Source organism: Miscanthus floridulus, chromosome 5 (assembly GCF_019320115.1).
Source record: "Miscanthus floridulus cultivar M001 chromosome 5, ASM1932011v1, whole genome shotgun sequence".
In the NCBI taxonomy this organism is placed as follows: Eukaryota; Viridiplantae; Streptophyta; class Magnoliopsida; order Poales; family Poaceae; genus Miscanthus; species Miscanthus floridulus.
Window position 1 is genome coordinate 20,373,152 of NC_089584.1, and position 12,779 is coordinate 20,385,930.

Sequence of the window (12,779 nt, forward strand, 5' to 3'; positions counted from 1 at the left end):
CTTTGGTGTTGGGCTGGTTGTTTATTTATTGCCGTTCGGGAATTTTGGGCGGAAGTAAATACGGAGCATTTACATATTTACCATTATTACGGATGACATCTTACACTATGTCACTGACACATTAGTCACTGACATAGTACTTTTTATACCACTCATATCATAATGATAGTAAATATGTAAATAATCCCGAGGAAACACAAGCGGTAGCTTTTGGGCCAGTCCTGGATAAAAGGATAGGCCGAAGCACGTCGATGCAGATTTAGGCCCACTATCAATAATCGCCCTGATTGCTCAGGCGTAACTTGATTAAGAGTTTTTCGGCTGAATCTGTTAGAGATTCGGTAATGCTCCTACTCGAACATCCCATGTTTCGGACGCGCGTCAGAAAACGATTCGATCGGCGCCTCGTCTTATCCGCCCGCTCGACGCCCTCCCCATCCCCATCCTGTGTCCGCGCGCTTCACTTCTCTCGCTCTTCTCACCCTCTCCTCCTCCCGGCTCCTCCACTCTCTCGCTCTGCTCGCACGCCGCCGCCCCTCCCTCCCTCTGGGGCCTCCATGCCGCGACGGCGGCGGCTTCCGACGAGCCGCCCCTCCCTCCGTCCCTCCCTCCCTCCGTGACCTCCATGCCACCGGAGAGGAGGGCGGCGATGGCTTCCCGTGAGCCGCCCCTTCCTCCCTCCCTCGCACCGCGACCTCCATGCAATCAGAGAGGAGGGCGACAACGACGGCTTCCCGCGAGGTAGGTGGTCCTTCTCTGGATTTGAGGCCTCCTCCTACTCCTATCTCCTTCCTCCTCATCTGGATTTGAGCTCTCCTCCTCCTTCTCCTCCTCCTCCTCTTCTGAATCTGGATCTGAGGGACGCGGTGGTGGCTAAGGTTCCGGTGAGCTCTGTTGCAGTAGGCTTGCTTTGTTGTTGCAACAAGTAATATTTCTTTGTTGCATTAGTTTTTTTTTCTAATGTTGCATCTCGCATTGCGTTTTTATTTCTGTTGTTGCAGTAGTGTTGTTTCGCTGTTACAACAAGTTTTTTTCTTTGTTGCATTGGTCTTTTTTTCCTGATGTTGCATCTCACACCACGCTTTTGTTTTCTGTTGTTGCAATAGCTTTGGTTTGTTGTTGCAACAAGTAATTTTTCTTTGTTGCATTAGTCTTTTTTTTTCTGATGTTGCATCCCGCATTGCCCTTTTGTTTATGTTGTTGCAGTAGCTTTGGTTTGCTGTTGCAACAAGTAATTTTCTTTGTTGCATTAGTATTTTTTTTTCTGATGTTGCAGTAGCTTTGTTGTGTTGTTGCAGTCGCTCTTGTTCTGATGTTGCAGTAGACTTGTTCTGATGTTTCATCTCGCATTGCGCTTTATTTGATGCTGCAAACAATTTTCTGATCGGAGTGCGTTGGGGGCGGGCGAGGTTGGGGGCGAATGGGAAACCCGTTCTACTCGATCCGTTCCGTGCGCGCGGGGGGGGGGGGGGGGGGGTTCCGTGCGCGGGTTCCGTGCGCGAGGAGCGGAGGAAGGACGGTTCCGATCTCTATTCTGTTTCGTGCGGGCGAGTGGGTGTGATCCCATGTGGGAGGGAAGGCGCGGTACGAAGGTCCCGGCATCCTTGCGTCCACGGCACCGTCCGATGGATCGGTATCCATCGGACATCTAGGCGCCAGCGCTGCCCTTAGAGATTGTTCATAAAAATAAAAGATACTTGTGTACATAGAGGAGCGAGTGTGCTTACATATATGTATGTTAATGTATACGTTTGTATTGTGTTTCAAAAGAAAAGGTAAATAGCCTACATGTCCCATTTTTGTTTCTACGTATCTGTCTATTTTAGGCAGTGAACCCATATTATTTTCCATGGATAACGAATATTATTTATTAGAAAACCAAAAGGATGATGTGTTGGCTTACTAAAACAAATCAGATTAAAAGATGATGAAAAATAAAACAATGATTTTTTACAAAGAAATATGAGTAATAATAGTACTCCACCCAGGTTGCAATCCGTTCGAACTTATAAGTTGTTGTGCAGTAAAAGATATGTATCTTGATACAGTGTGTATGCGACTAGAAAAGCTAGAACGACTTATAATTTAAAATGGAGGAAGTAACTCACATTTTGGACATAGACAGGCTCTAAAGTATAAATTCGACACTATTCTTATTTAAATACAAATAAATATCATAATTATTTTATGCTTTTACAGAAGTAGTTTCCAAGAAAAATCTATACATATGATCTTTAAATTTATAAACAAAATAATTCAGAAGTTGTTTATATTCAGAGTATTAAAAGTTTGACTTAAACCTTTTCCGAAACATCACATAAAATTTTCATTTCTTGAGTTTCTAAGTTGATTCGAGACCTTTGAAATTATATAGTTGCGCAAATTGAATGTCTCATTTGGTTATCTTGGGTATTAGAACGTGGCCATATCCAACTCAGCACGACCACAGACTCACAGAGTGCCTATATTTTTCCCCAAATATTCATCTGTCTTCAAGATTTGAGGTCCGAGTCTTTCAGAGCCATTTATAGGATTGATAAAATATAGGACCATAGGGTACATGTCACATGTGTGCAACTATCATGTTTTTAAAAAAAGAGTAGGATATATATACAAAGAAAAAAAAACTAGTGCACGATGAGTTTCTTGTCGATGGTGTTTGTATTTCCTCAGCTGCAGTTGTTTCCGAAGCGACGGGCTGACGGTGCTTTCAATTTGCACAACCAATCCTCTTTGGCCTTTCCATCTTATGTACATATAAGCCAAAAGACGCTGGCCTGCATATTGTCGATTTCCTTTCAGAGTGTGAAAGCTCGAGTGCTGATGCACAGCCGTCAGCCTGAAAGGGGGAGAAAGCGAAAAACTCCCCATGGAATGGATGCATGCCGGCAGCGGCGTGCAGCTCCGGTTCTTTAATACAGTAACGCATTAGAAGCGGAGAGCAGTCTGAACACGGTCTGCAGATTTCAACGAGGTGTGAGCGCGATGCCGATGAGCGTTAATGGCCCGTAATCTGATAGGATATCCGACATTTGTGCCGTATCCCGCCCATGCCGACAATCCGTCCGGAGATCCCTCCCTCTCTCATGGCATTCCTGTTTTAAACCACATCTCTGCTGCTCCGATCTGTTGTCCCCAAGGACTCAGAAATCGTGATGGAGGCGGCCGCAACGCTTCCGCTGCTGCTGCTGCTCCTCCTGGCGGCGCTCCCGGCTCCGTCGCACGCCTGGGGAGTCGACGGCCATCTCATGGTCTGCCAGATCGCACAGGCACGCGTGCTTCTTTCTTAGTACTGTTACAGTCCGCGAATCTGTCTGCGTTCCTCTATTCTGAAACACATCACTGATACTGCGAATGGTGTCCAGGGCCGTCTGAGTGGCGCGGCGGCGGCGGCGGTGAAGGACCTGCTGCCGTCCTACGCCGGCAACAACCTGAGCAGCCTCTGCTCCTGGGCCGACGACGTCAAGTTCCGGTACCCGTGGTCGTCGCCGCTCCACTACATCGACACCCCCGACGGTCTCTGCACCTACAGCTACGACAGTAATAATCGACCACCACGCCACTCGTTGGGAGTTTCTGAATCTGACACGCACGCAAGCCTGCTGTGCTCATGGTCCTCCTCCTGCCGCGTCGTTTTCTGTTTCGTCAGGGGACTGCAAGGACGAGGACGGCGTCAAGGGCCGGTGCGTCGCGGGCGCCATCAACAACTACACCTCGCAGCTCCTCACCTACGGAAGATCTTCTTCCCCTGAATGTAATGTTCATGCTCCAGTTCTGCAAGACCCTGAACAATTCCAGTCGTTAAATAGTGACAGTGATACTGACGAACTTTTCTTTCAAAGAAAAAGTTATAACTCGGTAACAGTCATAAAACGTTTCTCTTTACTGCAGATAATCTGACACAAGCGCTTCTTTTCCTTTCACACTTCATCGGAGACATACACCAGGTACAAACCGCAAACAAGATTGCTGTGCTCTGTTGAGCGTGTTCAGTACTGTAGCTGATCACTGAAGCTATTGACTGTACACTCAACTAGTACCGTATTTTACAGCCACTTCATGTGGGATTTACCTCTGACAAAGGAGGGAACACCATCGACGTCCACTGGTACACAAGGAAGACTGTTCTACACCATGTACGTCTAATATTATTCAGGCTAAACATTGGACACTGCCATGATCCTGAAATCTAAAGGAACCTAAATGCTGGGACATGTTTTGTTTTCGGCACCAATTGCCAGGTTTGGGACGCCAGCATCATCCAGACGGCTGAAGACGACGTCTACGGAGACAGTGTAGCCGGTTATATCGACACCCTGAAGAAAAACATAACGGTATGAAACTAGGATTAAGTGTTTTCTATAGATAGGAAGAGAGAGACGCTAATTATTGAGACCTTCATTCGCTCTGCAGCAGGGAGAATGGTCGGAGCAAGTGTCTAGCTGGGAAGCATGCGGCAAGAACCAGACTGCATGTCCAGACATGTATGTATGCTTTACTTCGCACTCAGATTTTTTGCTTGGGTATTTAATTGATTTTTGTATGTTGTTGCATAAGCTTGAGTTTTTTTCGTTGATTATTAATTCAATAATTGTCATGATTTTTCTTTATATTGCAAATCCTAGTAAGATTACTATTTTGGTTTTTGACTGGATTTCTGGTAAAATGCTGCAAGATATGCATCTGAGAGCATTACTGCAGCATGCAACTGGGCATACAAGGGTGTCGAGGAAGACTCAACCTTAGAAGGTACTAAAGTACTAATACTAGCACATTACTTCTTTTAATTAACATAATGCCTACATTATTGTTCTGTAGTGTGTGCCTCTTATTAAGATGAGTATTGATGCATGATTTTAACTTGAGGGAGCAAGAAAAAGCTAACTAATTTGTGCTTACGTTCTTGGTGCAGATCCCTATTTCTCCAGCAGACTGCCGATCGTCAACTTGAGGCTAGCGCAAGGCGGCGTCAGATTAGCCGCCACTTTGAACAGGATTTTTGGTTAATGATGGAATACATCCACTATGAAACAATTATGGGATTAAATGATATACATATAACTATTGGTTTCTCAGCAAAACCTGTCACACAGTGACTTTGTTTTTCTTTCCTTTTAGAGGGAGTGTCTTCAGCTTTTGAGTTTTCTCTAGTGCTGTGACTGTAAATTTGGATAAATTCGCGGTCCGGATTCGCGGAAAATCTACAACTATAGTCCTTGCAGCCCTTTATGAGCTACACAGCCCAACAGAAATCGACAAGGGACAAAGGCCCCGAAGGCCGTGGTCAAATAGAATCGTTGAAGGCACATCCCAACTGACATGGGCTTTATGGGTGGAGAAACGAGTTGCCGACTGTAGCAGGCCTGTCAAAATCCACTAAAAAAATGCAGGCATGTCAAAATGTCTTGGAAAAAGCCATTTCCCCTCGTTGGGCCACTGAGAATTCCTCACTTTAGATACTTTGGTAGAGCTCCTCCCTGTTTTAGATTCTATGTGAAAATTGATTCTCTATGAAAGTGATTCTCTGACTAAAATTGATTCCCTATGATTCTCTAGTATAAACACTATGCATGCAGTGATTCTCTTACTAAAATTGATTCCATATGATTTTCTAGTATAAACTCTGTGCATACAGTGATTCTGTGCATGAAGTGAATCAGGAGAAGCTACTTTTTCAGCTCTCAGCCCCTAGTTCATTTCAAGAGAATCACTTCACAGAGTTAGTAAAGAACCACTTCTCAGTAAAAAACTGTTTAGCAGAGTGTCGGTGTTTTCGGACCGGGGGGTCCTCAACCGACTAGTGAATTTATTCTGCGTGCTCCCGATTCCGGATGGTGATGCAAAGAGACACAAGATTTATACTGGTTCGGGCAATCGATGCCCTACGTCCAGTCTGAGAGATCGAACTTGTATTCCTTGCACCGAAGTGCTCGTAGTAGGGGGTTACAAGCTAAGGGAGAGAAGGAACTAGTCCCAGGTCTCAGCAGGGTGTCGTGTGGGCCGTCTGAGACGTTGCTCTCAAGCTGCTGGAATGTGTGCGTGTGTGTTACCCAATCCCCCTCTAAGTGGCCCAAGTCCTCTCCTTTTATAGTTGAAGGGAGGACAAGGACCGTACATGTATTACTATGCGGCGTCGTGCCAATAGGGGTGGCACGTCCGAGCCCTGTGGCCTGTTCCTGTGGCGGCGTGGTCGTAGGAGTGGTACATCCTTGGAGTACTGGGGCGGCGTGGTTGTCCCATCAGATCCTGTGCGTCGTGGGAGCCCCGGGAATGCCTCGGAGTGGACGCGGCGGCGAACGTGCAAGCCACTGTGGATGGACTGTGCGCGAGACCGAGACTTAGTCGGTGCCGAGGCTCGCACTGCGGTGGGGAGGTCTCGGCAGGCATGAACCCCAAGATCACCGAGGCCCTGGTGTACAGTGCCGAGGCCTTGAGCGGGCGGCGGATCGTGGGTACAGCGTTAGGACACAGTGGCCGGTAATCCCCGTCATACCCTGTCCCAGCCGGTATGGCGCTGATCGTGGACACAGTGTTAGGACACAGTGGCCGGTAATCCCCGCCGTGCCCTGTCCCGGCCGGTATGGCGCTGATGCGACCTCGGGTCGCGTCGGCCATTCTATGGCGTTGAGCCACCGTCCGGCTGAGATTGCGGGAGTGGTTGAAGTATTAATGAGACGTGACGTGCTGTCGGGAGGGTCGACCGAGGCGGGGGGGCGACGGGCTGTGGACGAGCCGGCCTTGAGCGACACGGAGAATGAGGCCTCACGTGAGACGGAGATCAGGCTCCTTACCGAGGCCTCGCGCGAGAGGCCTCGCGCGATACGGAGAATGCACCTCCTGCCGAGGCCTTCCGTGGAGAGCCTCGGGCGAGGCGGAGACGGCGTTCCCTACCGAGGCCTTCCCTAGAGAGCCTCGCATGAAACGGAGTTTGCGTGAGGATGCTGAGACCTCCTGCTCGAGGCTCGAGGCGAGGGGGAGGAGGACCCAGTGGGCTCAGTCGTGGCGGGTGAGGGACCCACGACTTACCTTCTAGTTTTTTATTTTTTAGATGGGACTTTAGCGACCCTTTTGAGGTTTGCTTGGGGTACCCCGTTCTAAGATACCCGACAGTAGCCCCCGAGCCTCGGGGGGAGTGCGTGCACTCCCCCTAAGGGCTTGCCGAGGCTTGTTTTATACCTGCCCCATAGGAATTGGGGTTTGTTTTTTGAGGTTCCGGTGGGTGCGCGCGAGCGCACCCACCGGGTGTAGCCCCCAAGCCCCTAGAGGAGTGGAGTTACTCCTCCAGGGGCTTTCTTCATTTTTGTGTCTGAACGAGTAGTTCTTGTTGCATTTGCCGAGCCCCCAAGCGCAGGTTCGGGTTGCGGGGGTCTCGGCGAGGCTGCAGGAAAAAGCCCTCTAGCCTCTGCGTGGAGCGAGAGGTTTGTCAGGGGTCCCCTAACTTTGGGTATGATCCTCACGCTTCCTTTCGCTCGAAAGGAGGGGTGGAATGTGCCAGGCTACCCTCGATGGGCACGAGCGTGGACACTTCCGGTGAGCTGTTAGCGGGTAGTCCGAGTGGAGGCCCGAGCCCCGTTCGCTGGGGGACGGCTAGTGGTCCAGAGACGCACTCCAAGAGTACCAGGGGGTTTCTCTAGTGGGTGCCGAGGCCGTTCGCGGGCCTCAGTGGCTCGGTGCCTCCCTACGGTGGGATCCCATTCGAATACTTCCCCGCTGGTCTCGGACACGACTTAGGACGCCCCGAGCGACCGTTCACTTAGGCCTGGGCCATTCGTAGGCTCGCCCCGATGTCATCCTTGACTCTGTTGCCCTAGGGTGGCTGTCGAAACCTTTTGGAGGCCCAGCCTTCGAACCCCTAGACCGTAATGGGCTCGGTGCCCTTTATCGTGTTTGTAGCAAAACCTCTAGCGTGGTTTTGGACTGTTTGTCTTTGTCTTGGGTGTTCTGGACCTTTCATCTGATCTTCACATGTCCTTTTCGTTCAGACGGAGGGTTAGTTTGCCGAGCCCATTCTGGTCTTGGCAAGGTTGTAGGAAGAGCCCCTAGCCTCTGCGTGAGAGGGCCGTCGGGAGTTCTCCTAACTTTTTATACGCCCCTCGCGCGTGAGGGTTTGTTTGCCGAGGCCCCTTTGGGCGCGAGCCCAGGTCGTGGGGTCTCGGCATATTTGTAGGAGGAGCCCCCTAGCCTCTGCATAGGGCGAGAAGGCCGTCGGGGGTTCCCCTGACTTTTTATATGACCCTCGCGCTTCCTTTTCGCTCGGAAGGAGGGGTGGAATGTGCCTCGCTACCCTCGATGGGCACGAGCGGTGGCACTTCTGGTGAGCTGTTATCGGGTAGTCCGAGTGGAGGCCTGAACCTCGTTCGTTAGGGGACGGCTAGCGGTCTAGAGACACACTCCAAGAGTACCAGAGGATTTCTCTAGTGGGTGTCGAGGCCGTTCATTGGGCCTCGGTGGCTCGGTGCCTCCCTACGGTGGGATCCCATTCGGATACTTTCCTGCCGGTCTCGGACACAACTTTGGGCGTCCCAAGCGTTTCGCTCGCTTGGGCCTCGGCCCTGTATAGGCTCGCCCGCAGTCGCCCCTGACTCTGTTATCTTGGGGCGGCTGTCGAAACCCTTTGGAGTCCAGCCTTCGAACCCCTAGATCGTAATAGGCTCAGAGCCCGGTTCCTTCCTATGAAAGGAACAGGCCGCAGGGAATATCTTCCCTATTGGCTCGGCAACGGGTGGCGCGCCTTTTGAGGCGGTTTCATGGGGAGGTGAAAGGACGCCTGCTGCCATAGTGGCCGAGCGTGACGTGATGGACGGGATGTAACTGTCCTCGCATTTAATGCGGGAGACGTGGGCGCGTGGGCCGCTAAAATCGGCTCATGATTAACCGTGCCGGACGGGGGAAAACCTCCCCGATTTCATCGCCCATTCGTTTCGCCTCCTCCCTGCATAAATACTCGAGGAATCTTGCCCCTCCTCGTCTTACCTTGCCCGTATTAGCACTGCCTCCGTCGAGCCGTCGCCAGAGCAGCGAGTGCCGGGAAGAAGAGGAGAGAAGAGCGAGCCTAGGGAGAAAGCGAGAAAAAAGCGAGAGCATAGGAGGGAGAGAGAAAAAACTCACCGCCGCACCCGATTCCTCCATCGCACCCATGGTCGGCAACGTCGTTGTTGTCGAGGCAGACCCTTGGGATCCGTTGGACGTCACCGAGGAGATGCTCCAGTCGCTTGTCGATGGTGGACTCCTCCGCTCGGTGACAGACCCTAGTAGGCCGGAGTGGATTGCTCCGTACGATGAGCTAGAGCCGAGGCCCCACGACGGCTACGTCGTGAGCTTCGTCTCCTTCCACGAGCGCGGCCTCGGTGTCCCGGCGGACCAGTTGATGTGGGCGCTCCCGCACTACTATGGCATGGAGCTCCACAATTTTAATCCCAACTCCATCGCTCAGGCGGCTATCTTCGTTGCCGTCTGCAAGGGGTATTTGGGGATCGCTCCCCATTGGGAGTTGTGGCTCCACCTATTCCGGGCGGGGCATACTACCAAGCCAACGGGCACGTCGGGTAAGAGGAAGGCATCGAGGGCCGGTGGCTGCACTCTCCAAGTGTGTCAGGACCGCCTGCACCTCTACATCCCGGCCCAACTCGCGTCCTCCAACCGCCGGTGGTACACGAGTTGGTTTTACCTCCACAACGATGACGGAGGACTTCCCCCCTATACTGGGCGGATTATGGGGAGTTGCCCGGAGAAATGGAAGTGGGGTGTCCCGAAGGTTGACCAGCCCAAGCTGGAGCCGCTCCTGGAGGGGCTGGCGAGGCTACGGGGCCATGGCCTCACCGTTGCTGTGGTCGTGGCCGCCTTCCACCGCCGGAGGGTGCTGCCGCTGATGGCTCGGCAGCGGTGGCTGTTCGAGATGAGGCTGGGTGAGCCTGTTGAAGGCACCCGGATGTCCTCCTCCGCCCTCTCCGACGAGGAAATTCTTCGTCGGGTGGGGGAGACGGTAGATGCGAAGTTGAGGGGCGGCAACCTGACCCCCTTCGTGATGCGACCGTCGCGGGGGTTCCTTTCGCTGGTAAGTCGAGTGCCACTGTAGCCTCTAAGCCTCCTTAATCTCCCCTTATCCCTTGTTTCCTTATGCATGTTTGTCATTCCTTCAGGGGATGAGGGACGTGCGCTCCTCTCCGCCACCTGTTCCCGAGGACGCGGGGCGGCGGGCGATCAACCGCGCTCACGCCGACGCGCAGAAGAAGCAAAAGGATGCTAAGGCGGTGAAGCGCACGAAGCACATCCTTGCGCACGAGGCATTAGATAAGCGCCGCCGTCAGCAACGGAAGGATGGTCTCCCGTTGGAGGAATCCCCGTCGACGTCGTTGTTGACGGAGGCCTCGGACGAGAATGACAAGGGCGAGGGAGGGCGAGGTCCCCTGGACCACCTTCCTGACATCGTGGAGGTGGCGCCCGGGGCGTCGGCAAGCAGCTCGGCACCCTCGAGAAGGGGAGGAGAAGCGGACCCGGGGCCGGCGATTGCCCGCTCCGGGGCCGAGGCCGACATGCCCGAGGCGCGGGCGTTAGGCAAACACGCCGTCAGCCCGGTGAGCTCGGCGGCCGTGGCGGAGCAGGTGGCGGTGGAGGCGACGCCACCACCCCCGCAGAGGACCGAAGGGGCGCCGGGGTCCACTGAGGACCGACCGGCGCCGATGGATATGGATGCGATGCCACTGCCACCGCCTCTGCCGTTGCGGATGAGGTTTGCTGTGGCGAAGCGGGGGCTGCCCCGTTCAAAGTAAGTGTATTTTTGGCAGGGTCATAGTGTCTTTCATTCGCTTTTTTGGTCTCGCGCTGACCCTGTAGGTTAATTTTCTTTAGTCGGAAGCGGCCTGCGGACGACCTCCCCTTGGCACCCCTTAAGGCGCTTAAGGCGAGCCCCGGCTCCTCTGCCCACTGGGTGGTGGAGGCACAAGCCGCAATCCAACACGGCGCGGCGTCGGCGAGGGTCGACCCAAAAGGAACCGGCCGCCTAAGGAGGGGTTGCTGAGGCGGCCCCTACACAGTTGGATGGGGCCATCGTGCCCTTTGTTGCCAAGGCTCCCGGGGCCTCCGAGGCTAGGGCGATGGAGGCCACGGTGCCCTTGACCGCCGAGACCGCAATGGCCGCAGTCGGCGTCTCTACGTCTGCCGAGGCCACGATGGCGGAGGTCAGAGCCCCCGAGACCGCCGAGGCCGTGATTATAGAGGCCGGAGCCTCCGAGGTCACCAAGGCCGTCATGATGGCGGCGAGGCCGTCTATGCACGAGGTGGGGATGCAGGCGGCGGAGGCCTCGGTCGTGCCCTTGGTTTAGGGCCCGCCATTATTGTGGGAGAGCGTCCGGGAGACGAAGGTCTATCCGATTTCCTCCGATGACACTTCTCGGGCACGGGAGGTGGTTGACGCCGAGGAGACTGATGCCGTGGAGCGGCCGGTGCCGCTCTTGGATGAGGGAAGCTCGGCCCTCATGCGGGTGCGACCCGAGCCCCGCGGGTGGGATCACCCGAGGGTACTATGGCGGAGCTGGGATGACCCTGAGGGGGAGCCTCTGTTCACCCTCGAGGATGCAGCCGAGGGCGGGTGCTGGAGCTCCTTCGAGCAGTATCGTGAGCTGGCGGAGCGGTCGCTATGGACGGCGCTGTCCGTGGTGGCTAACGAACTGCCCGGAGTCGCCTAGGTTCGTGTTTTCCTTTCTCTCGTGACGTTGTTCTTTTCTCGGTTTGTCGCAATCGACGACCTTTGTTCTGCCTCCTCAGGAGCTTGAGACCCGGTCCCTTGGGAAGTCGGTCTTCCTCTGGTGGGAGAGGGGAATCTGGGACCGGCTTCAGCGGCAGAGGGGCCTTCTTGCCGATGCTAATGAGCTTCTATCAGCACAAAGCGCGGAGGTGGAGGACCTCCGCCTTCGCTGTGCCGACGCGAAGGTCAAGGCAGCCACAGCCTAGACGCAGCTCGCCCCCTTAGCGGCACGGATCAAGGAGCTAGAGGAGGAGCTTACCAGTGCCGTCAGCGATCGGGATGCCTTCAGATCCCGGGCCGAAGAAGCGACGGCCTCGGGCAAGGTCCTCGCTGGGCAGCTGGGGGCAGAGGAGAGTGCGCACCGGCTGACCAAAGGCACTCTAAACGAGCCCCTTGCTTCAGTTGAGGCCTCGCAAATCAAGGCTGTGGTTTTGAGGGGGACGGTCGAGGGTGAGTTCTAGTCCCCTTGTTTCGTTTCCTTCTCCTTATGTTCGCTCCCTAACTTCTTTGTATGACGTAGAGCTAGGGAGTGAAGCTTCTAGGGCGGCCGAGGCCTCTCGGGTTGAGGCCCAGCGGTTGAAGGAGAAAGCCGAGGCCTGTCAGGCCGAGACCCTACGCTAGGAGCAGAAGGCCAAGGGTGAGTTCCATGGGCTTCTGTCCCTAACTTGGGTTGTTTTTTCTCTGGCTTGACCTTATTCCATTTTCTGCGGTGCAGAGTTAGAGGCGGAGTTCGCTCAGGCCGCCAAGGCTTCTAGCACGGTGCAGATAGTGCTCGACACCGAGATCGCGGAGCACGAGGTGCTGAAATGTGCTGCCCTTTCCACCTACGAGGCCTTGGAGGTCGAGGGGGTTCAGTTAGGCAGCTCCCTTGGGAGTCGCTTGATTGCGCTGAGCAGCCAGATGCGCGAGCGACTCTGAGGGGCGCTGCACACGGGTGTCAAGCGGGCGATGGCCGTCATCTCCTCTCACTACCTTGGCATCGACCTCCTGGCCATTAGTGATGGCTATGTTCTGCCTGATGATGACGAGGAGGCCA

General features: G+C 54.0%; 1 pseudogene; it reads left to right on the forward strand.

Moving 5' to 3' along the window:
* The first annotated feature begins 3,050 nt into the window (after positions 1-3,050).
* LOC136451711 (endonuclease 2-like) lies at positions 3,051-5,184 on the forward strand (annotated as a pseudogene).
* Positions 5,185-12,779: the final 7,595 nt, after the last annotated feature.